The 24534-nt window shown below is 41.3% G+C and overlaps 1 pseudogene; it reads right to left on the bottom strand.

Annotated features, from left to right (window-relative positions):
- The window catches only part of LOC131409988 (protocadherin-8-like), a 46883-nt pseudogene extending 36283 nt beyond the window's left edge, over positions 1–10600 (bottom strand).
- Positions 10601–24534: the final 13934 nt, after the last annotated feature.

Raw genomic sequence — 24534 nt, 5'->3', positions numbered from 1 at the left:
TATTTTTGTTTTGGTTTGCAGAAACTTTCTCAGATATTTATGAACACCTCCATCCCCTGGCTAGCCAGAACTATAAATATAACTCATATTTGGGAAGGCTGAGCAGATGTTTTTATCTGCATTTACACATTAAGAAACTATTGTTTAAAGAGGTTAAGTGAGTCTTTCCCATTATTCTCTTCACTTGAGAACATGCCATGTTTATAGAAATGTAGCAGTTTCCAAACCTCACAGGTACACAGACAGCAAGAGGCAGAGCAGTACTCCCGCAGTGTCTGTGCTTGGTCTCCTCTCCCGGAGCCAGGCTCTGGATCATCTCCCTGGGCTGAGCTGCCTTTATTGGGTTCAGATACCTCTATTTAATCCTCATAGATAAAAATCTCAATGTGGGTGAGGAGCTCAACACCTGAGAGTGGGTCACATTCACTGTCTTATCATCTCTTCTGATGTCCAGGCCAGCTGTTGCAGACTATGGCATAACCAATCATAAAAGAAAGTTGCACTGGGGAAAAAAGAGGGTGGGGTTGGAAATCTTCTTTCTCAGATGTTAGATATTCAGAATAGATAAATTAACATAGATTTATTTCAAGTAAAATGAAAAGCAAATGCTGGTCACAAAGCTACTTGCACTTGCAGTCAAAGTTCTAGTGGCCATGAGGTAGAAATTTTACCACTCAGCTGATCAGGTTCGTTTAGCAACTTGAAGGACCAATAAGGGGTTTTCCAAAGTAAAGGTATGAAGCCAGAGCTGTATCACAAACCTCCCTGGTTTGAAAAAAAAATTGGATAAATTTAATTGCATGGCCATTGGTTCTATCCCCACTCGAAAGCACACCATCTCTAGCACATGCCTGGCTCACATGGAGAATCTTAGGAGGTACAGAAGCCATGTTGAGTTGTCATAGCAACTTAAGGAAGCCTGAAAGGTCGACTTACCCCTACATATCTACATCACAAGCCCAGGCATAATTTTAGACATTCTTGGGGTTGAGGCATTACAGCTCCAGAAAATCCCTATCTAAATGTTACTATTTTGTCAGGGAAAGAAATTGTTATCCAATATCATATTACTGAAAAAAAACTTGGGGAACCTGAGTCAAAAGTAAGGCCCTGGGGGAACTGAAAAAGGTAGAGAGATATGTATTAGTGTAAAGAAAGGCAGGAACACTATGGATGGATCCTGAGGCCCTTTCTGGGGAAAATCAAGCCAAGGACAAAGGCTTCCTAAAAAATAAAAAATAAAAAAAGTAAGAACAGTGGACTCCAGGGACAGAATTTCCAAAGGTGGGGAGGAGTTCACCAACCGGTGAAGAGAGGTGAATCAAAGATGAACTTTTCACTTCGAAATTTTCACTTCAGTTATTAAATAACCAAAATGGGCTTTCTCGTTCATTTGACTTTTAGGATAACTGAGGAATAAGTTCCTCACTAGAATATAAGCTTCATGCAAGCAAACAAATTGTTTTCTTTATTTCTGTATTCTAATGCCAAATACTATGTGCCTGGCTCACAGGAAATACTCAGTAAATAATTTATGAATGAATGAATGAGAAAAGAAAGAAAGAAAAGGAAGGAAGAAAACTGTTGATTGTAAATTTTTCTAAGTCTAAGAAAACTGAATCTTTGACTATTGAGAAATTTTAATAACTGCAATTACAGCTATTCAGTGCTGTAACTGTTGATTCAAAAGATATAGGGAATCAAATTAATGTGCACTTACTGCCCTAGGGAAATCACTTAGAAGAGATTTTTGTTTGTGTTTCTGTGTTAGCAGAGAATGGAAAGGCAGTGAAGCAGTAGCTATTGGAAACTGGAGAAAAGGAGGCCTGAGCTATGTACTGGCAGAACAATTAGTAAAACAGTCACTTGAGGTAGCTTGAAAATTAGACTTGGTACCCAGAAGTGGAGCACTGCTACAACCAAAACCTGAAACATGTAGGATTTGAAATTCTGCAGTGGGCAGAGAGCCCTGATAAACCTCGAGAAGTCACTTAGTGATAGTGAGAAGGACAGGGAGGAAATTGTTTTTGGAAGCTGGAAAAAAGAAAACCCAAGATATGTATGGGCAGGTTAATTAGCCAAACTGTCACCTACAGTAACATGGAAAACAGAAAGGATATCAAATTAACTTGTGGATCCAGCTAAGGATCCATGCAGAATGTTGAAAGGTAGCACCTGGCTGCTTTTAGTTCCTTAAGATAAGTTAAGAGAGGAGTAAGATGAGCTAAAGAATTAACTGTTCAGTTTTCCAGCAGAATTTAAAGAAAATATAAAGGACTTTGGGGTTCAAAAGTGAAACTAATTCTCATCCCCAGTGTGTCTTGGGAAAATATTCTTGAAGTAAGAAATAACCTCAGGTAAAACACTAAACATAAATCCAGGGCACTTCAGTAAAATGGGACCTCGAAGTAAATATCAAATCAAGGATGTTGCTTATGAGAACTCAGAAAGATTTAAGGCAGTGCCCCATAAACTCTTGGCTAGACAAAAGGGCTTCTAAGAATCTTCAGGACTCATAGACTCTCTAAGCTGGGGGGAAAAGAAAAAGAACAATGCCTTCTAAGAATCTTAAGGGCATTGTCCTGCAGCACCCTGACTTGTAGGCAAAATGAGAGCGGAGTCAGTCTTGAAGAGCGTTATGGGTATGACAAAGCTAGTCTAATGAAGTGAACCCATAGTAAGTTTTATTAGAAACCCACAACGTTTTTAAGAGAATTATACTAAATCAAACATTGCCAGATTGGACTAAAAGAGACAGAGACATTTCAAAATGAAATTTGAATTTCAAAATGAAAAGAAGTCCTTGTGTTCTCAACCATCTATGAGCAGGATGAAGACTGGAAAAGTGACTCAGGTACAATCATGAGCCATAGAGAACCACTACTAGATCGGAACTACACTCCAACCAAGAAACTGGCAATATGTACCCAACTAGATTTCAGGTTTGCTAAGGACTAGTGGTTGCTATACTTCTCCCACTTCTCCCTTTTTGAATGAGTGCTTTTATTGCAGTTTTTCTGTCGTTGCGCTACCATTATATGGTGGTGGTGTTGGTGGGCAGGAAGGGGAAAGATAACTTATCTATTCATCTCACAGGTATTCAGATTGAAAGCAGCCATACCTAAGAAGCCTCAGCCTCCCCTGAGCCTGATTTAGACGATGAGATTCAACTTCAAGTCTGAGTCTGGTGCTGTAATAGAATGAGTCTTTGGGAGTCTCAGAAAGGGTAGCGTGTATTGTCTTTATAGGAGGAATGAGAATTATTAGAGTCCAGAGAGTTGACAGTGATAGACAAATAATTAAGTAGCTCCTGGTGAGCCATGCCTCCCATCACACCCTTGTGTAGTTGTCTCTCACGCAGCAGCTCCCTGACTCTGGGCTTGACCATGTGACTAGCTTTAGTCAATGGGACATTAGCAAGTGCAATTCAAGAAAAGGTTTTATAAGCACTTACGTATTGGGCTTATTCTTTTGGAATGCTCTATCTTGAAACCCAGCAGCCATACTGTGAGGAAGCCCAAGCTAGCCACTTGGAGAGACCACAGAGATACAGAGATGTGCAGGTAACCTCCGCAATTACAGTCATCCAACTAAGTCATCACTGAAGAATGAAGAAGACCTCTTAGACATGGAGCACAGAAGAGCTTTCCCCGCCAAGTCTTGCCCAAATTGCAGAATCTTGAGTAAATATATGATTGCTGTTGTTTTAAACCACTAAGTTTTGGAGTGGTTTATTATACAGCAACAGATAACTGAAACAGGTGTGTGTTTCCATTTTTAAGTTTTCCTTTTTATAAATATTCTGTGTGACTTAATTTTCTCATAACTTGACTTTAATATCTAAAAGTGTGTTGGCGTGTTCCATATTCCAGAAACTTGAAGGTTCTCTTCAATTGGGTTTCAATTAATATAATATAGTATAAGAATGACTATATTACATTTTTAGTTATATGAGAAAGCAGAAATGAGCACTAACTTTCCGATAGAAGACTAAGATTCTTAGAACGTACTGATGCTGAGATCACAGGGAAGTTATTCTCCATCATATTATCTTGTTCAATTTTATTTATAGCATCTATCACTGTATGCAAATATTTATTTATTTGGTCACTCCTTTGTTATCCTCGCCCCACACTGGAATGTAGCCTCTAGTCTGTCTTTTTCACTTTTGCACCACCATCATTTGAAACATTGCCTAGCGCATGGGCTCAATAAATGCTGTATAAAACACAATGCTATTATAAGATAAACTTAAAAAAAAAAAAAGTGCCTGTGGTAGATATTACTAGCGTTCAGCTACATTTCTAGTGCTTCTCCCCTTCCTGACACATGGAAGACAATGTTGCTTAGGCCCTTGCAGTTGGGAAAGGTCATGTGACTAGTGCTGGCCAACAGGCTGGCAGTATAGTGATATGTGTCACTTTTCAGTTGAATCATTCAAGATCCAGTGCTGGCTTCTCCATGATCTCTTCCCCTGCCACAGGAAACTCTGAAACTTCATGCTGAGTTGCCTGGGATGTTTTGCTCCCACATTGACTACGACCACCTTGAAGAACTGCCTGGATTTGCAGAAGATTTTGCCTGAGCAATAAATAAACTTTGTCATACTAAGTCACTGAGAGTTTGGAGTTGTTTGATCCTGCAGCACAACATAATCTCTCCCGACGGATACAGTGCTTGGCAATGAGTTTGCATACTTTTTGATCCCTGTACCTATAAAGGCTGAATGGTCACTCATAGAGTCAATGACAATTTATTGAGGATCTACTATGTATGAGGCACTGTGCTAGATCAAGGAATAGAAACAAATATGAATTAGATACTCCTTTCTAAGAGTTATAGTTTTATAGGAGAGAGAAATTGTGTACATAAGAAACTGTAGTACAAGCTAGAAAATTGTGAGTGTCGTAAGACAGGTACAGGTAAAGCACTATGGAAATCTACCTGAGATGGATATGATAAAGTTTTCTTACCCAAGACCCTTATAAATATGGCAACTTGTGAAAGTGAGAGGAATGACTTCCTGTTCACATGCGCCATGATGCCAAAGATCAAGCTGTTAGACTTGCTGTTTCCCTACATTGTCGTTTCTCTGTACACCCCCTCTCTAGACTTGTTATGAGTTGAATTGTGTTCCCTCCCCCCAAAAATTTTTATGTTGAAGTTCTAACCCTGAGTACTTCTAGCATCTGTTCTTATTTAGAGATAGGGTGTTTACAGAGGTAATCAAGTGAAAATGAGGTCGTTAGACTAGACCCTAATCCAACATGACTGGTATATTTATAAAAGGAGAAATGTGAAGACAGGCATGCCCACAGGAAGAACACCAAGTAAACATCGTGATAGAGATCACGATGATGTGTCTACGAGCCAAGAACACCCAAGATTGCCAGCAAACTACCAGCAGCTAGAAGAGAGGCATAGAACCAATTTTTCTTCACAGCCCCCAATAGAACCAACCCTGCAGACACCTTGATCTTAGACTTCCAGCCTCCAGAACAGTGAGACAATAAATTTCTGTTGTTTAACCAGCCAGTTTGTGGTATTTTGTTACAGAAGCCCTAGCAAACCAATACAAGCCTTAAATAGATGCATGAGATGGGAGAGGAATAAAAGCCTGTGACTATTCAGCCAACTCTGTGTTCCAGCTGCCCATTATCTGTTTCTCTTTCCTCCTCTTTACTGGCAACAAATCAGATTGATTAGAAAAATGTGGAAAGTTACCAAAAGTTTCTGGCTGTCATTGCCTGTAGCGGAAGAAAGGAGAAGGAAATAAGCCTGGGAGGTCCTGAGTAGGTTTTTCAGAGGATCACGCTACCGGAAAAAGAAAGGAGAAGGGTAGAGGGGAATGTGTGTGTGTGTGTGTGTGTGTGTGTGTGTTGTTATTCTTTCTGTTTGCCCTCTTTCCTTCTTCAGTGAATAATCTTTAAGCATAGTTTTGATTTTTTTTCCCCAAGCAACCAAGTTTGACAGAAAATCTAAATATTAAAATGCTCTAAAACCTTTCAACGTTTGTGTTTAAAATTTTCTCAAGCTTATATGGATGTGTACAGCATTAGGATGGTTTGTTTCATATTATTGCAATGAGTTTCTAACTCATTAACGCTCTGAGCCTTACACACACCAATAGAGAGAGGTCTCTTTGGGCATGGTTCACACTTTTGGTCTCTCATGCTCTTTTCATATATAAGATGTGACATGAAGTAATGACACTAGCTCTTATAATGGTTTGTAAAAGTGCTTCTGAAAGCAATTCCGAATGAGGAGAACCAAAACATTTGGAGTAATGTCAGCATCTTTGGTAGAGTAGACTCTACAGTCTCCCCTGGTGACCACTTTAAAATGCAAATCTCTTTAGCTCCCTAAGTTTTGATTGTTTTTTTTTTTTTAATCTTACTAGTTTGTAGTCACAGCTAGGATCCTAAATATACATTTTGCTTCTCCTATGGGTAAGCCAGCCGTTGCCAACATACTTACGGAGTGATGAAATATGCATTGCATTTCTAGGCACCTTACAGAACAGATAAATGACACCATCTCTGCCCCCTGGGGAGGATAAAAAGAATAATGGAAGAAATGGTATTTCCATAAATGCATATATTAACATTTGACTTCATAAAAAAATGCTCATCTAAAGAAAAATAATTTCCCTTGAAGTTAAGAAGTTTTATGATAGATCTAACAGTAAAGGGAAAAGGAAAAAGGTCATGGGGCTAATAATAATAATTAGCACTTATGTTGGCACTTTCTATCTTCAAAGCATTTTGTAAAATATTAACTTGTTAATCTTCCCAATGTTCTTGTCAAGTTTATAAAGCTTTAGACTGTTCTGATGTTCCCTCCAGTATAATTTCATATAATATGTGAACACTCACTTGATTTTTGCATACAAACACTACTGGAGTTCTGATTAGCCTGCACGGTGTGAGACACAGGCAGCTCACAAACTTTGATGTAAAGAATAGGTGGTACTTCCTGGCTTTTTAGTCCAAAGACTCTCTCAGAATTGAAGAGTCTGCTTAGAGAAAGGATTATCACTTTAAGCACTTAACCATATTTTATCAACATGGGCTCTCTTTATGTTTTTCTCCCTTTAAATCATGAGCTCCTCAAGGAAATGAACTGTGTATTTTTCATGTTAGTTCCAAGGATGACCTAGGCCTATGTTGGCTCAGAATGATGTTAATAAGCATTCATTGAACAGTAAAAATGAAGTCTTTATTGAGAACCTATTATTGAATTGTGAAGAGTAAATAACATGTGGTATGTTTCCTGCCCTCTAGGAACTTAGCACAGAAGAGGAAGCAGGACTCATATAGAAGAATTAACTAGACACAAAATACAACTAAGTAGCCTGATGTGTGGCACAAGCAATGAATGGCAGGGGAGGATTATATTGGTTTTTTATCTTCTCAGCCCATTAACCCCACTTCCTTCTTTTGAGTTTATACGTTTGTCTAACCAACTTTTGACCTGCAATAAATTCTTAAAAGAGTAGAATATTACATTTCCTACACTGCTTAATATAGAAACTTCATTCATTTGGGAATTACATACATATAAAAAAGTTTCTTTCTGTACAAAACAACAACAAAAACACACCGAAATAAACACACCCAAATACACACACACACAGAACTGTAATGCTGATCCTTAGTCTGAATTATAGCTTCAGTGTGTTTTAAGAAAAAGTACTACAGCTCCAAGCTTTATTTGAAATTTTGTAAGATCTTTGTGAATCTGAAAAAAGTTTATTTTCGAATGAGAACTTTATTTAAATTCTTCTTAAGGTGAAAATTTGTTTTTCATTCCTTTTCTTTGTCTCCAAGTTTCGTAGCAATTGTGGACATCATAGCCCCGCTACACATTTGAATCCATTGTGCTTTTCCCAGGAAATTCTGAATCTTGTCAGGCTATGCTACAGCTACCGTAAATTGACATGTCTGAAACAGAATTCATTATCTCCCCCTCAAACTCAAACCTATTCTTTTTCCCAGTTATGAAGGCCACCAAACCAAAGAGGCATTCCTGATGCTTACATCTTGCACGTCTCCATCTCATCAGCCCTGGAGTCCTATCTACTCTACCTCATCAGTACCACTCTAATCCCCTCTCGTTGCCATCCCCACTGTCTCAACCACATTTCAGGACCAAAGTCAGTGCACCAGTCTGTCAATTTCAATCTACCTTACCCACGGCCTCAGCCACTCTAGCCTCCAGGCTCTCCCCTCTTCAAGCCAACCTTTACTTAACTGTCTGTTCCAGTTGTCAATTTATTGTCTCTAATCCCCAAATATACCCTTCTCTGCCCTGCTTGGAGATACTGGAGCTGGGCTCAGTAAATGTTCCTTTTTTGCAAGGGGGCATGGTGTCAGGCCTTGTCAACAGAGGGCGCTGGAGGGAGACTGCAGGGGAAGAGTCTTCTTTTCCAGGTTCTGGTGCTTTTGTTCCTACAAAGCGCTGGGCGTAGCTTCCTTGCCAACCGGCAGCTCCCCTGGCAGTGGTGTGCAGGAGACCCAGTGACAGCAAACCCTCTCACAAATTCCGTGCACGTTCTGGTAGGCGGCTTCCTGCTCTCCAACCCAGCCTGCATCACCTCCGTGAACTTTTCTGCCTTCTGCTGGACCACACTGGATGAATCACAGCCTTGGTGGTGGGGACGGGGGGCCCCTTCCAAGTTTGTTCCTTTCTTGCACGCTCTCTCTCATCCCTGTAAGTAATGACAGCTCCCTACATCTGATCCCTGTATTCTTGAGAGTTCCCTTTATACTTCTTAGTAGGTCATACCCTTTAACTAGTTAATAATTTGTATGTAGTATTAAGTCTACCTGGTTCAAATTACTATTGTGCTTTCCGTCTCCTGACTGGGTCCTAAATGGTTCACCAATTTTGTTCTAAATATAAATCAAATCATATCAACTCTTGCTAAAAATCTATAATGACTTCTCATTGTATATAACATTAAATCTAAATTATCTTTGGGTCCAGAACAAGTCTTCTCGGGAACTACAATCAAACAGTTTGGCTGTCATCCTGGACCAGATGACCCAATAAGGATTAAACTGCTGCTTGGTTTTGTGCTTGGCAGATGTCGCGTTTGGCCAATGATACCAGGGGTTACTCAGACACACCCTACTCACCCTTGTTTGGGGCAGCTCACCTCTGACTAGAGCTGTTGAACCACAACTTCAGTGGGAAGCGCCCATTCCACTGCCTACTAAGCTTCATGGTACCCAATAATAAAACAAACCAAGTCATAATAGTACTCAGTTTTCCCATCAGTCCAGCTCAGCCCAAAGGCCTTCAACACATTCCCTGAAATGAGAGATGAAAGTCCGCTGAAAGATTCAAGGCACGTTTGAGACAAACTTTTCTCCTTGCTTACGTCTCAGAAACAGCTGTCTCTACCTGTTTCACTCTCAAAGGCTTGCAGTCGCATGGCAATGAATGTAGTCCCAGGCTGCTGTATCTTTCTCCGTTTCCCACAGCCATCACCAGAAGCCCAATTCATCACATCCTTAACAGCACTCTTCAGATTTATCTGTTAGGGCAAAGGATCCAGATTAAAAATGAAACAACCATTTCACTTGCTTGACAAGGGGAGACCTGGTATGCCAAATTTCCATCCCTATCACTGGAGAACAGGTCTTTAGGAAATAAATAATAAATTCTTTCTGACCCAGGGCCACCTAGCCTCGAACACTTAGGGGCATCTTATCTTGGTGCAACAACTACTGCAGTTAATAGGTTAAAGCATATATATATGTAAGATTACCAGTAATCCTTTCACACAGTTGTTAGGTACTTATTTGAGATGCAGGGCACACATATTTAAGGATTAGCTCCCCTCTCTCCTTACTCATACCCTTAGAGTGATCCCACTTCCTGCTATCTTCTCTTGCAGAATAGAAATGAAGAATAGTTACTCTAGGGGAGTTATTACAATCAGGCTCTTTTATATCTTTAAGGCAATTTCAGGAAAAGACAAGAGTGCCTAATGCACAGCATTTCCAGAATTTGTAATTTCGGCATTTTGTCTTACCAAGCCATGATAACATCCAGATGTTGCCCTATTGAAAGGTGTTAAATAGAATAAACCTCGAGCCAAGAGTACTTCCATGTTTTATTTTGGAGCTTCCAAAATGTAAAGTATATTTTTTTCTTTAAAATATCAGAACTTCACTGGTTTAGGAAATAATACTCTGGTCTGCATGATGTCTTTGTGTATAATAATAATAATAGCAGCAGTAATATTTTATTTATTTAGCAAACGCTATGTAGTGCTAACTCTGTGCTTTTCAAGTATTAATTCATTTAATTCCCTCTGTGTTCTCTCCTGATACAACAACTTTTACCACAAGTTTCTCCAGATTAATTGTTATCTAATTCCAGTCGGACAGTGTAAAATGCCACTTCTTCCAGGGTAGTTTGCATGTAATAAGAAGGGAACTGAAACTCACTGAAGATGTTGCCAGGGGCTGGGACAGGCAGTGCCCATGAATCCATGAGGAGAAGTTGCTATCTGTGCTCATTCACAGAGTTTGCTTAAGAATTCTAGAGAAAAAAATTAATTCCTAAAGTCAATACTTACCAGTCGCATTCTGGGCACAAGTTACCCTGTCTTGGGTGACATTTGGAGGTGGCAGGGTTTTTTGGAGAGCGGACTACCCATGCTATAAAAGGGCTGCCTACTCTACTCATTCAGCAAGTCCTTACCGAGTGCCTGGTATGCCCCTGTGAGCTCCTGCACTCAGTGCTCCTACAGTCTCACAGACATGCCCTGCCGTATGCTAGGTGCTGGCAAAAACGATGGCACAGTGTGCTGAGGGGGCACTTAGGAAGGAAACATGACCCAGCCTTCAGATATCAAAGATGGCTTCCCAAAGTCTAAAGAGTGACCTGAAAACATGAAAAAGCATTGCATAGCCAAGCTCATAGAGCCTTAGCTCCTTTGCCCCTGAGACTGTCCTTTTGCTTCAGTTGAATGTCTGGGGGTGAAGGGATAACTTTAAAAGTCCAGTGTCAGATTCATGTCCTTAGATTTGTCCTGTTCTGGAATGTTTTGTTTGTTTTTGCTGAGGAAGATGCACCCTGAGCTAACATCTGTTGTCAATCTTCCTCTTGTTGCGGAGAAAGATTCATCCTGAGCTAACATCTGTTGCCCATCTTCCTCTACTTTGTGTGTGAGCAGCCACCACAGCCTGGCCACTGACAGATGAGTGGTGTAGGTCCGTGCCCAGGAACCGAACCCCAGCTACCAAAGCAGAGTGCACCAAACTTAACCACTAGGCCACCAGGGCAAGCCCTGGAATGTTTTATTTTTTTAGTGAGGCTAGCATTCTCACTAATTTCTTATCCCAAGAAGGTTCCTCATGCCTTCCAAAACTCCTTTTAGGAGCCAGCATATGAACTTTTTGGATGTCTTTAGCAGGGAGATGTAGATGGCACCCACAAACCTCTTACCCCTGTGCACCTGGATGAAGATAGGGGTAGCTGTGTGACCTATGGGTGAGAAAGAGAGATATTTGTCTCATATTCACCCACAATCCCCCCTTCAAACTCAGAAAGCTGGAACCAGTCTGAACAACAGCCTATCCTAGGGAAATCGCATCTTTCTCTATGGATACAGCACAAGGTCAAGGGGTCTAGGCTCTTGCATCCCATGGACTGGAGATGAGAGGAGGATGAGATACCTCTCAGTCACTGTCAAGAAGCAAAATTTGGGGCCTGTTTATAGCAGTAGTATCCTAAGAATTTTTAAGTCAGTCAAAAAAGCAGGTATTCCAAAATCAGGCTACCACTTGTAAGCCAGGCAAGAAGAGAACAGTGAAACAAAGTGAGAAGCCTGAAGAGGTGGCAACCATGAGGAGCTCGTGTGTAGGGAGATTCAGAGCAGGCGGAGGGGAGGAGAGGCCTGAAGGAACTTCATGGAGCCAAGGAACAAGCAGCTACAGAAGACTGATATAGGATCTCTGCAACTGAGAGAGGGGCATGCACTGAAAGTTCATGGGAAGCCAGAAGGCAGCCAACACCTTCACTTCACAGCTGGCAGGAGAAGAAAAAAAATTGCTTACTCAATTGCTGCTAAGTATTGACCTCTGCAGAGATGCTTCAGAGCAGAATACCCAGGCCAGAGATATACTGCCATGTCTGTTCATGGATGTGTTATGGCTGCCACCTCCCACCCTCCAAACCACTTCCTTTCTAAGCTACTCAGATCTGCTGGGATCCACACTTTACATGGCCTCACAACAAACCCACACCCAGTGTTTCTGGAATGAAGGCAAGGAGAAAAACATTCCCTTCCTACCAAAAAAATAAATAAAACGGCATCAAACTGAATGTAACTCAAAGAGTTTTTGAGAGCACATATTATTTGGGGACATAAAGATGAGAGAGACATCGTCCTCCCTCCCTGGAAGAGTTCATAGAGTCCAAAGTAAAAGACAGGTTGATAAAAATAATTGGAAATCAATCCAGGCCCTCATTCATTCATTCATTCAACAAACATCCCTGCTCACAGTTTGTAGGTAAAAGTATTTGCAAAGTCATACATGTGAGGGTAGAGATGCTACTGCTCTACCAAGGAGACCCCAAAAGAAGTAGGAAGAAACTGAACAGTCTAAGCTAAGGAAGGATTCTAATGTATGCTTGCCCACCCTGCTTAGAGAGTCCTTAAATCAGGGTGAAGGTGAGAATGGGGATATTTTTAATTAGCGGGGAAGAGAAGTGACGTTTATTCAGCACTTTTCTTATAAAATCCCTGTAAGGTCCATGAAGACTGTAAGCTTTCTGAGGGCAAGACCCATGTCTCACTTACCCTAGGATCCCAGTACTTGATACACAATAGTTAATAAATATATTTTTAACTGAACCCACGTGAGGTATTCCAATTCTTGTTTTTTCTAATTTTACAGATGACACCAAGGGTGGAAAAAAAAGAAAAAAGTAAAGGAGTACATTCTTAGGAACTAGTAAATCTACAAATAGCTTGACTTTAAAAGTATTTTTAACTCCTTTTCTCTATGCTTCAAAAATCGAAACCTGGGTTTAGGTTTTATTTTATACATTTTTCAAAAAATCAATTATTTTGACTGTCTTGCAAAGTCTGTAAAACAAGGTCTGTGGGGTTGCAGAGGGAGAGAGTCAGAAATCAGAAACAGCAGTTGGTCCATGGGTGTTTGTTATACATTCATTCCAGATGTTCATCACTAGCTCAGAAAGGGGTTGTAGAGCTTGCCAAATCAATCAAGTTTCTATCGTGTTTCATCTCTTTGGATTTACAGAGTGATTTGGTAATTCTGCTTCTCAAGCCTGCACATCTTGAGCAAACAAGGATGATTATGGGTGTCTTAGCCCACTGGCTGTTTAACAGAAAGCTACCCGTCTCGTGTGAGAAGTCAGCTTTCTTCCCAAATGTAGAAGATGTTTCAGGGGAAATATTCCTTTGGGGCCTCCTAAAGACAAGGGAAAATTTAAACTGTGTCCTCATTCACCTTAGGCCCATCTTACTCTCCAGCCAGGTGACTTTGGGTTATGCCACGACAGTGTGGACAAAGGAGGCACCAAGAGAGGTAACTTTTTAAGCATCACACTGATCCTGCCACAGCCTTGGAAGCATCATTCTGTCAGACAAGAAATCAGTACTGGAGGCACATCTGAGTTTTTCAATGATGAAAAGTACTTGAACGTGCTGCCCGAGTAGACCAAGCTGACCCTAGGGAGCTGCCTTTATTCATTAACAGCAGTTCCTGAGTCTTGCCAGTTAATAGAAGGCACTCTCCAGAGATATGTGCCGTCACTCCTTATTTGGCATCTGGGATCTTGATTGCAACCGAGACTCAGGATTTAAGAGGAAGGGAGGGAGGAGAGAAGAGAGAGAAAGAGAGAGAGAGAGGTAGCAGAGAAGGAGGCTAGGATGAGGGGGGGTTAGGGACAGGAGTGGATGGACTGACCGAGGAGGGATGGGCAGACACGCAGAGAGACACAGATACGAAGAAAGAGATGAGGAGACAGAATGACAAGACAAAGACAAAATACACAGAGGGAGGGAAGGAGAGACTGAGTGGAAACAACAATTTCAAAGCGGAGCTCATTATGCTCTTTTCAGACATGTTAGTTATAGGTTTCTAATGCCACTGTTGTGGCTTGCCTCGTATTCTAAGGCTGACAATGGTTATTTCCTGAAAGACTCGCTGCATGAGAGTAGAGCATGGGTTAAGCCAGCAGATGAACTGAGAGGAGAGGGAGCTGCTTTTCAATTTGGAGAATGACTTCCAGGAAGGAGGGCTGTTATCCAGGGAGAAAGATGTACCGCCCCTCCTCACGAAACAGCACACATTTAGAGCTGACTCCAAAGACGAATGTTTGTGGGAAATAATTTGAGGGTAATGGAGAGAAAATAAAGGCTTATATCCATATTATCATGCCTGTGCCTGCTCATTAAGCCTTCTTTTTTTCTATTTCCTGCATTCTTGTTTGTGTCTCTATTCTTTGCACAGCAAAAAAACACATGAGGGCTCACCATGTTTCCAGCAAAAAGAAAAAAAAAAAAAGACGAGTAATTTCCATAATATATTATTATATCAGGAAAATTTAAATTTAGTGTTATAAATCTTTTTTTGTTCACTGAATATGCTGTCAATTTGAAGAACAACTGTTTGGTTCTTTCTACTTTATCGTGTGTGAGCTTAATTAATCACAATGGAATCCTATTCAAACTATTTTCCAACCCAAGAGGCAATTGTTTCCTATAGCACGATGTTTCCTTCTAACTAAGGATGGCATTAAACTGGAGAAAACATTAAAACCCTGATGCGCATCATAATGAACTCCATGCAAAGTAGTTATATTAATGTAATGGAGTTGAGATCTTAATTGCACTCGTGTTTATATTTGCAACCTCCTTTTTTAAAGCCTTTTTATTTTACTAAATGATTTGAACGACGAGGTAGGAGAGGTTACATGGCCTGCTAAATAGAGATGGGTTTCACCACTCTAAAGGAGGAAAAATGAATCTGGGAGGGAAGACTGGCTAATCTAATTTCGTAAAGTAGGTTTTATTCTCAGTTGATAATGGCTAAAATTGCTCTGTGAAAGCAATCTTTCCAGTGCCAGAAAATGTTCCCTGGATGCTTAAAAAGAAGCATGTCCAAGAGCCCTTTTTGTTCCTCCCTATGACAACCATTAGCTGCCACTGAAAAACCTCCAGCTTGAGTGCCGAATCCTGTACAAAGCAATTTAGGCAGATGCGTCCTCTGGCCTCTGATTGAAAGAGCTGATATATGGTAATATACCTTCCAGCCACACTTAGGACGGGAGAGATTGCACAGTAAGAGGTGGAGGGAAAATCCTCCATAAGGCCTTATATAAAATAGACTTTCAATTAAGAATTACTGCCTGATGAATGAGTGAATGAATGAGTGAGTGAGTGAAACTGTCAGGGCTTTTAGTCAGGGAATGGGGACCTCCTCTCTCCACTCTTTTTCCTGTTCCTGTTCATCAGACACAGACCAAGAGGAGATACACTCACATTTCCTAATTAAAACTCATTAAGGTAGACACTGGGCAAATATATCCCTCCCATAGCTCAGCCGGGAATCATCCTGCGTGTGCTGGCTATTTATCAGAGGGAGAGGATGGTGGTGTTCTCTAGTTACATGGTGCCCTCATGAGAAATTTCTCTTGGGTCTCAAGACTTGAAGTTACTGTTCTTCCCGAGAGCAATATTCTATTATATGGGTGCTAATAACAGTACGGGTGGATGTCGTACTGTGTTTGGGCTTCTGGGGAGCTCAGAAGAAGTCCTGTAGCCACCCTCTAGCCCTGCGCCACCCCAGGCAGGCGGATGAGGTGCTAACCCATCCTTGACTTTGTCTCACTGTCGTCTTCTTTTTGTTTAACCCCAGTTTGTTTACTTATATATTTATTTATTTATAGCTTGTATAACATGGATTTTGATAATTAATCAGATCCTTTTCTACTGAGGGGGAAAAAAGAAGAATGAAGGGAAAGAAAGAAAAGATAAATAGACATAGAGTTGAGTTTGACGTTACGAAGCTTTCACTCATTCAAAAACATTCGTGCTTTCCCATGGAATGCCAGGCACTGTACCAGTTTCTACAGAATTTACAGTCTAGTGGAGGAGACGAATGAGAACACACGAGTTATTGTGAAGCTTAGAATGGCGCTACACAACAGTGGACAAAGTACCGTGGGAGTACAGTAGGGAGAGCTACCAACTCTGGCCCAAAGAATTACTACAGGCTTCATTAAGGCGAGAAGGAATTTGTCAGGTAAATAAGGGAAGAAAGGGTATCTCAAGTGTGGAAGCATCACATGCAGAAGTACCAAGACACAATGAGAGGCCCCATTTGACAGAAGTTTGGTATGCTTGAGGGTGGGGAGAGAGAAGAGGGCCCGAGCTTGAGGAATGAGAAGTCGGTCATAGTTAGATTTGTGAAGACCTGGAATGACAACTTACGGAGTTTGGAGATCTGTCCTAGGCGGTTTGAAGTCAGCAGCAATTTCAAAACAACACAGCCACGTGGTCAACTTTACTTTTTTGAGAGATTCTATTTGAATTAGAATGAAGAGAGACTGGAGAGAAGGAGCAGCTAAAAGGACTCAAGGTCAGTGAGAAATGTTGAGGACAAAGATGAGCGGAAGACGGACGCATGGATATTTCAGAGCTAGAATGGCAGGGTTCGTTAACTGATTGGACACAGAATCAGGGATGATCATGCATAGGTTAGGAGATGGAGGACGTAACACCAGTCTACATCAACATACAGACTACAGGAGGAAGGGGACACTTAGCCGGGATAGAGGACAGTTAAGTGAGAGGCGCCGGCAGGATATGCACGTGGATAGCAGATAGCTAAAAATATAGATCTGGAGCTTGGGCAAGACACCAAGGTGAGGGAATTAGATTTGACGTTTTCCAGCATATAAATAGTACCTAAAAAGCTATAAAGGAAAAGAAAGTTATAGAGAAGATCGGATCACTGAGGACATGAGCAGGTACAATGCAGACAGAAGCAAATATGGAGCCTGTAATTGGGAAGTGTTTTTAATTTTATCCAGGGAGTTACTAACCCACCTTTTCTAAAGATTTTTTGAAAAGGCTAGGTTTTCATCTTCCTAGGATAGTTTGGGGTAGCCATTCTAACAGGCAGACCTATCAACCAGGTAATCTTTCAAATGAGTCCAAGGAGCTCTCCCAGGGAGGGCACTAATCTCGTTAGAGGAGCAGTCAGACATCTAGACTCCTTAAGCTTTGTTGAAAAAGCTCCCTACAATCACATTAGCAGGAGGCCACCTCTCAGTGCTTGGGAAAGGACATGCAATGTCCCCCAGGGACCCATGTCATGTTTGGAAGAAGCAGCAGAGGTAGAGAACTGGGCTGCGTTCCAGTATGAAGTGATGTCTTCAGGCTGTTTAAAATACTCACAGTCAGAAGCTGTGAATGTCGCTTTGAAAAAACAGAGGCGTGTGGAGAAGAAGTGGTAAGGAAGTATGTTGATGTCCAGAATGTATAAATGTAAAGGATAGAGACTGCCAGCTATATTTAGGTGTAGATGAATGACACCAGGAGTCAGAAGGATGCAGTGTTCAAAGAATTGAGAGAACAAAGAGAGTGAGACAAAAGGGAGGAGTGCAGGAAAGAGAAAAGATCTTGAAAGAGAGTAGAACAGAAGGTCAAGGGAGAAGGTAGCCAGTAGGAGCCAATATCGCTGGACTGACTGTGAGGGATGGGCCAAAGTCACTGAAACAGCCAGACAAAGACAGGGAGCCACCAGAGAATGTCAAGGGAGAGAAGAGATCAAGGACAGGCAGGATTTCTTAGAGTCAAGGGTGGAGAAATAACAGTTGAATAGAAAGTAATGATTGTCAGGGGTCAGTACAGTTTTGACCTCATGCAATAGACTTGAAGTCAGAAGCCCGCGGCTCAAACACTGAGCTCTGACCATGACTGTGAGGAGATAGGCAAGCATCTTAATTTACTTGGGTTTTCGTTTTCTTCTTTGTAAAATGGAAATAATTATACCCACCTTTCTAGTATGTTTGAAAATTCAATGAGATGGTAGATATAAAAATTCTGGACCAGGCATATTGTAAGTGCTAAATAAATATTTTTACGAATGAACTAATGAATAAAGACCAAATCGTGAAGAGCTTTGCTGATTTTGGTTGAAACCAAGGTAAAAATCCTAAAAGGTTGATCAGAGCCCCAAGGAGGAAAAAAATGAGAAGTAATTTATACATGCTATGGGTTGAATTGTGCCCCCCTGCGCCCCGCCTACAAAAAGATATGTTGAAGTCCTAACCCCAGTACCTCAGAATGTAAGCTTATTTGGAAATAGGGTCTTTATAGATTTACAAAATTTAAGATGAGGTCATTAGGGTGGGACCCAATCCAAGGTAACTAGTGTTCTTATAAAAATGGGAAATTTGGACACAGACATGCAGAGAGAAGACACTGTGAAGACACGGGAGAAATATCATGTGAAGACAGAGGCAGAGATTGGAATTATGCTGCCACAAGCCGAGGAACACCAAGGATTGATGGCCACCACCAGAAGCTGGAAGAGGCAAGGAAGGATTCTCTCCTACAGACTTCAAAAGGAGCATGGCGCTGCCAAAACCGTGGCTTTGGACTTCCAGCTTCCAGAACTATGAGACAATAAATTTCTGTTATTTTAAGCCACTCAGGTTTTAGTACTTTGTTAAGGCAGACCAAGAAAACTATTATAATATCTAAGTTCAGAAAGAGAGCCAGAGGGAGGTGGAAATCCACGGAATTGCTGAAATTGGGTGTTTCACATGGATGTGCTGAAACCAGCCATCGACAGTTTCAACAAGACATGGGCCTTGAAATCCTGCACGTCGACACTACTCAGGATTCTCCTGACTGCAATTAAAAAAAAAAAAATTTTAGTAATGTGCTAAAATAGTAAGTGTGCTAAAAAAGTAAGAAATGTGTAAAAATTAGTAATGTGCCAACAACCTGGGTGTCTGTGGGACGAGAGCGGGCAAGGTAGGAGGAGAGAGAAGGTGAAATAGTAAGGCAAGTCCCAGGCAGGCCAGAGGCTGGGGCTGCAGAGAGTGATTTTCTATGAGGGAAAAATCCATTCTATCTGTCCATCCAACAGAGAAACAGCAACACAGGCCAATGAGGAACAAGACAAATGTGGAATATGGTTCCATTTGTATCCTTTTTTAAAAAACATCATAGCATTCACATTATTCTGGCAGAAAACTCAAAATAGAAACATTTGTCATGTTTCCTTACCAAGCTGCTAGTAAGGCAGACAGAGAATTAGTAAATCAGGCAACAGAGAGAAACATTGATAACAGAGAGATATTTGAAAACTCAGTAAGGAAGGAGTTTAATTTTTACATTATTTGAGAATAGGTTTATCCACCTGAAGGGAAGGGGGAAGGGAACTTCATTTATTGAGAGCTACTTGGTGCCAGGCCCTTGCAAGCACGGAACACGAGTACTTCATTTAGTCTTCTCAATGGTTCTGTTTGACAAGTGAGGAAACTGAGGCTCAGAAAGGTTGAGAAATGTGCCTGTCCCTCTCAGAGCCCAAAGCCCAGCTTGGGGACGCTCAGCTCCTGGTTTTTCCTGAAGGTCAAATGGCTGTTTGGTATGTGTGTGTGTCTCTCTCTCCTTGAGGAGTTGCCAGCTCTCTAGTGGGCCAGTGCACAGCTGGGTGACTTTTGGGAGCCACCTGGGCTCCACTGGAATTGTCCCATTGCAGAGAGATAAAAGCCCAAGGACCCTGCCACTCCTCGGAGACCTCCAGCCCTGCCCCCGAGCCAGGTGTACGCTCCTGACATCCTGAAGTAGCTCATTACAATCAGGGGCTGAATAGTAAAACAGAAATTAAATTGACACTTTGAAGCATTAATCTAAGCCCAAATTAATATTCATCAACATCTGCTATTTGTTCAGGTGAATGATCAGCTTAAACAAAAAATAGCATTCTTCCTACCCAGAGGCAGCATGCACCAAAGAAAATGGCATCCGCGCTCAGGCCCTCTGTGTGCAGCCAGCAGAAGAGCCTGCCTCCCTGAGGAGACAACATCGGTGACAGCCCTCCCAGAGGGACCCGGGATATTTTTCAATAAATCAGTTTTACTTGGTCACTTTTTTCTTCCTGACTTTCAAGACATTGCTATTCCTTCTCAGAATAGAAGGAATGTTTATTCTATCTCAGTACTTGGCAGCAGGTGGTGTCTCTGTTGTCTGCCATTTGATCATCATCATTGGGGCAGCAGGAATTTCGTTGCTGGAAAATTACTAGCTAAATTTCAAAATGTGTGTGGAGAGAAGTTTGCAGGCGGGCAAGATGGAGTAGTGGCGCCATAGGGTTAGGTATAGCTCCGTCTGGACGGAGAATGAGGCAATTACACAGGAAAACCCTGCTCTCTGATCGCCAAGGGGCGTGTTCGATGGTGTAACACCGAAAGTATCATTGAGTCAATAACATCTTTGGAGTAAGGGAGTCTTTTTTAGGTCATAACCAAGCTCACAGTTGTTCTCTTCCTGCCAAAAAGCCAGAAGAACTTCTGAAAGTCCTCCCACGACTACAGACCAGGGAAGATCTGAGAGATATTTAGATACATAATCTGTTCCCTGGGTGAAACAATGGCTTCAAAGAACAATTTGGAGAATGTCTCTCCTTACATTTGACATTTCTCCTCTTTCTTTCCCAGGTAGTTGAAACACAGTCATTTAAATGGTAGAAATACTGTTAATGAAGACAATAGACAAATCAAGAGATTGCAAGTTCTGCGTACTTTTGAAAAAATACCTGTGAGGGTTGCGTGAATCTAGTAACCAACCTATTCCTGTGTTGAGTAGTGATGGAGGGATTTTGCAGAAATTTATATACTATGAGTGGCAAGAGTGTATACTAGTTAAGAGCAAGGATTCTCAAGTCAGACTGTGAGGTCAAATTCCAGTTTGCCACTTACTGCCTGTATGACCTTGGGCAACTTAGCCTCTCTGTAACCTCACTTTGCTCACCTGTAGAACCAGAGTCTCATGATGATTAAATGAGTTTAAACATGTAAATCATTTGAAACAGTATCTGCCACCTTATAAGTATCGTATAACAGTTAGCTATTGTTATAAACTTAGTCATGGAAATTGTGTGTTAGAAAATCTCTGGTAATTCTATTAATAGAGATTGACATTGCTGAGGGTGTAGAGTAAATGAGCCAAAACTGGAACTGGTCAATATATTAATCCAATCTATTCATTTGTTGAACTGCTAAGGCAAGTTCAATGTGGTAGCTGGACTTTAGACAAGGAATTTATTCAAAGGTGAATCACCACAAAGGTAATACAGCTAAATGTAACAGAGACGTAAGCACCAGCCATCCCCACGCAGACCAGGGGGAAGCTGGTCCAAAAGGAAGAACACCTAACGCAAAGACCCAAGGAAGGAGCGTACATGGAGAATTCAAAGAACAGAAGGAAAACCAGGGTGGCTGGAGTGAAGTGGATGAGAGAAAGTGTAGTAAAATAAGAAGTGAGAAAAGTAGGCGGGGCTAGACATGTAGACATGTAGGGCTCTGTAAAGCAATAAGAAATTTGGAATTCACTCTAAAGTGCAATAAAAGCCATTGGAGATAATGGGTTTCTTTTTCAATAGACTTTATGTTTTAGAGCAGTTTTTGGTTCACAGAAAAATTGAAAGGAAGGTACAGAGATTTCTCACATACCCACTGCCCCACACATGCATAGCCTCCGCCACTATCAACATCCCCACCACAGTGGTACATTTGTTACCTCTGATGAACCTACATTGATACAGCCTGATAATTAGGTTTCGCTCGTGGTTTTGTGCATCTATGAGTTTAGACAAATGTACAATAGCATGTATCCACCATTGGGGGTTTTTAAGAAGGAATGCACTATGGTGTGATTTATCGTTTTAAAAGATCACTCTGGGGTGATGCACTAGGCAGATTCTGACATGGCTCCCAGTGATCCCCACCTCCTGGTTTTCATGGCTTGTGTAAATCTCCTGCCCTTGAGTATAGGCTGGACCTAGTGATTTGCCTCTAACAAAGAGAACATGACAAAAGTGATAGGATGTCACTTCTATGATTAGATTACGAAAGTCTGTGACTTGTCAGTTCTCTCTTTCTCTTGCCCTCTCCCTCATCCTGATAAAGCCAGCTGCCATGTTGTGAAATGCTCTATGGAGAGGCCCATGTGACAAGGAACCAGGGAAGGACTCCTCCTGCCAGCAGTCCATGAGTAACGGGGACACTTAGTCTAACAGCCACCAAGGAACTGAATCCTGTCACAACCACATGACTGAGCTAAGAGGCAGATGCTTCCCAGTTGAGCTTGAGATCCATCGCCAGAGGACCCATATAAGCTGCCCAGATTCCTAACCTACAGAATCTATGAGATAGTAAATGGTGGTGTTTTAAGCCACTAAGTCTTGGGGTAATTTGTTACATAGTAATAGATAACTAACACAGACTTCTATGTTGAAAATGGATTTTAAGAAGGCAAGAGTAGAAGCAGGAAAACTAGTCCAGTGGATATTGCAGTAGACAAGAAGAGAGGTTACAGTCTCTTGGATTAGGACAAAGGCAGATGAGATGGAGAAAATGCGACAGGTTCCAGGTACACTTTGTAGAAAAAGTGACCAGTACTTGCTTTTGTGTTGGATGCCATCTTGGGGGCAAAAGGAGGAAGCAAGACTAAAGGAGTTTTAGCTTAAGAAACTAGGTGTATACAAAGATGGAGAAAAAGGAAAGAAGTAAGTTTGAGGGTCAAGGGTCAATATCAAGCTGTCTGTTTGAGTCATATCAAGTTTGAGATAATGCTTACTGAATACCAAGTGGAGAGAGCAAGTGGAGTAGACCAAGTATACCAAATAGAGTAGACACATGGATAACTGGACTTAAGAGTCTGGAGTTCTGGGAAGAGATCAGGGCTGGAAAGTGGATTTCAAAGTCATGAGCATTTACAGGTGATATTTCAAGTCATGCTACAGGATGAAGCCCCTTAGGGAGTGTATCAGTCGCATTGCTGCATAACAAGCCACCCCAAAACTTAGTGGCATAAAGGAACCATCTTATTACACTCTTGAGTTTGTTTTTTTTAGATTGCACATATAAGTGAGATCACACAGTATTTGTCTTTGTCTGACTTATTTCACTTGGCATAATGCCCTCGAGGTCCATTCATGTTGTCACAAATGACAGAATTTCCTTATTTTTATGGCTGAATAATATTCCATTCTGTATATATATATATACATATATATATATATATATATATACACACCACATTTTTTTTATCCCGTCATCCATCCATGTACACATGTTATTTCCATATCTTTTGTTGTTAATGCCATGGAGTCGATTCTGATTCCTAGTAACCTTGTGTACAGCAGAGCTGAACCCTGCCCAATCTTTTTACACCATCCTCTCACCTTCCAGTGCTATATCAGACAAGGCTCCGCTGGTATTCATAAGGTTTTCATGGCCAATTTTTTTGGAAGTGGGTGGCCAGGTCTTTCTTCCTAGTCTGTCTTAGTCTGGAAGCTCTGCTGAAACCTGTCCACCATGAGTGACCTTGGTGACGTAGTTTTCAGCATCACAGCAACACTCAGCCACAACTAACAGACAACCAACAGATGATGGCCACGGTAGTTAAAGTGCCAAATATTAATCACTGGACCACCAGAGCTGGCTTTCCATGTCTTGGCTATTGTAAAGATGCTGGAGCTAGCTTTTTAAAACTTTGTCTTTCTCCTGTTTTTCCTCTGAAACTGTTTGAAGTATTTTTAAGTCATTTCAGTGAATATTCACGTTTCCAGACTATTTTTCTACTTTAAAAAAATGGTTAGGAAAGCTTGCCTGGCACTAGAGACAAAAATCCAGGAGAGTGAGATAAGAAATCTTTTGGCTAATTCTAACAACTCCATCAGTATTGCACAGGTATGTGCACACATACCCACACATACACACCTGCAGGCAGGGCAAGGAGAAGGCCCACTGTGCTAGATAACCTCAAAACACACTGCCTTTTTGTTCTCTACTGGTTCCTGCCAGCATGGGCAATCTGGGCCAAGTGGGTGGCTAGAGTGTTCTGAGCAAGTTGGAGCAGGAGAATCCTCATCATCCGCATCGTGACTTGCCCTCCTTTTCTCCTTTCCCGTGAGAGCTTGAGAAACTCTATTTGGAAGGAAAAAATAAAACATAAAAGTTTACCAATGAAATATTCATTGTGACAGTCTTTGTTCCAGCTCTTCTTGTTCAGGGTCTAATAGACCAATTTAGGATTAAAGATTTCGACCCTTCTCCAAGTCTATCAAACTCTCCCCAAATTCAGAAGGCTGGGTGGACATTGTGCCCTGAACAGACTATGCATTTTTATAACTTTAGTATCTTGGCACTTCTTCAGAGCTCTCCATGATGCCAGACCCTCCTAATTTTGTGGAGGAAGGAGTTCAAACCATGTTCCTTGAAGTCAGTCAGGAAAACTAATCC

The sequence above is a fragment of the Diceros bicornis genome, chromosome 9 (genome assembly GCF_020826845.1).
Source record: "Diceros bicornis minor isolate mBicDic1 chromosome 9, mDicBic1.mat.cur, whole genome shotgun sequence".
In the NCBI taxonomy this organism is placed as follows: domain Eukaryota; kingdom Metazoa; phylum Chordata; class Mammalia; order Perissodactyla; family Rhinocerotidae; genus Diceros; species Diceros bicornis.
Note: the sequence above shows the minus strand (reverse complement) of the source record. Positions and strands in the feature narration are given on the sequence as shown.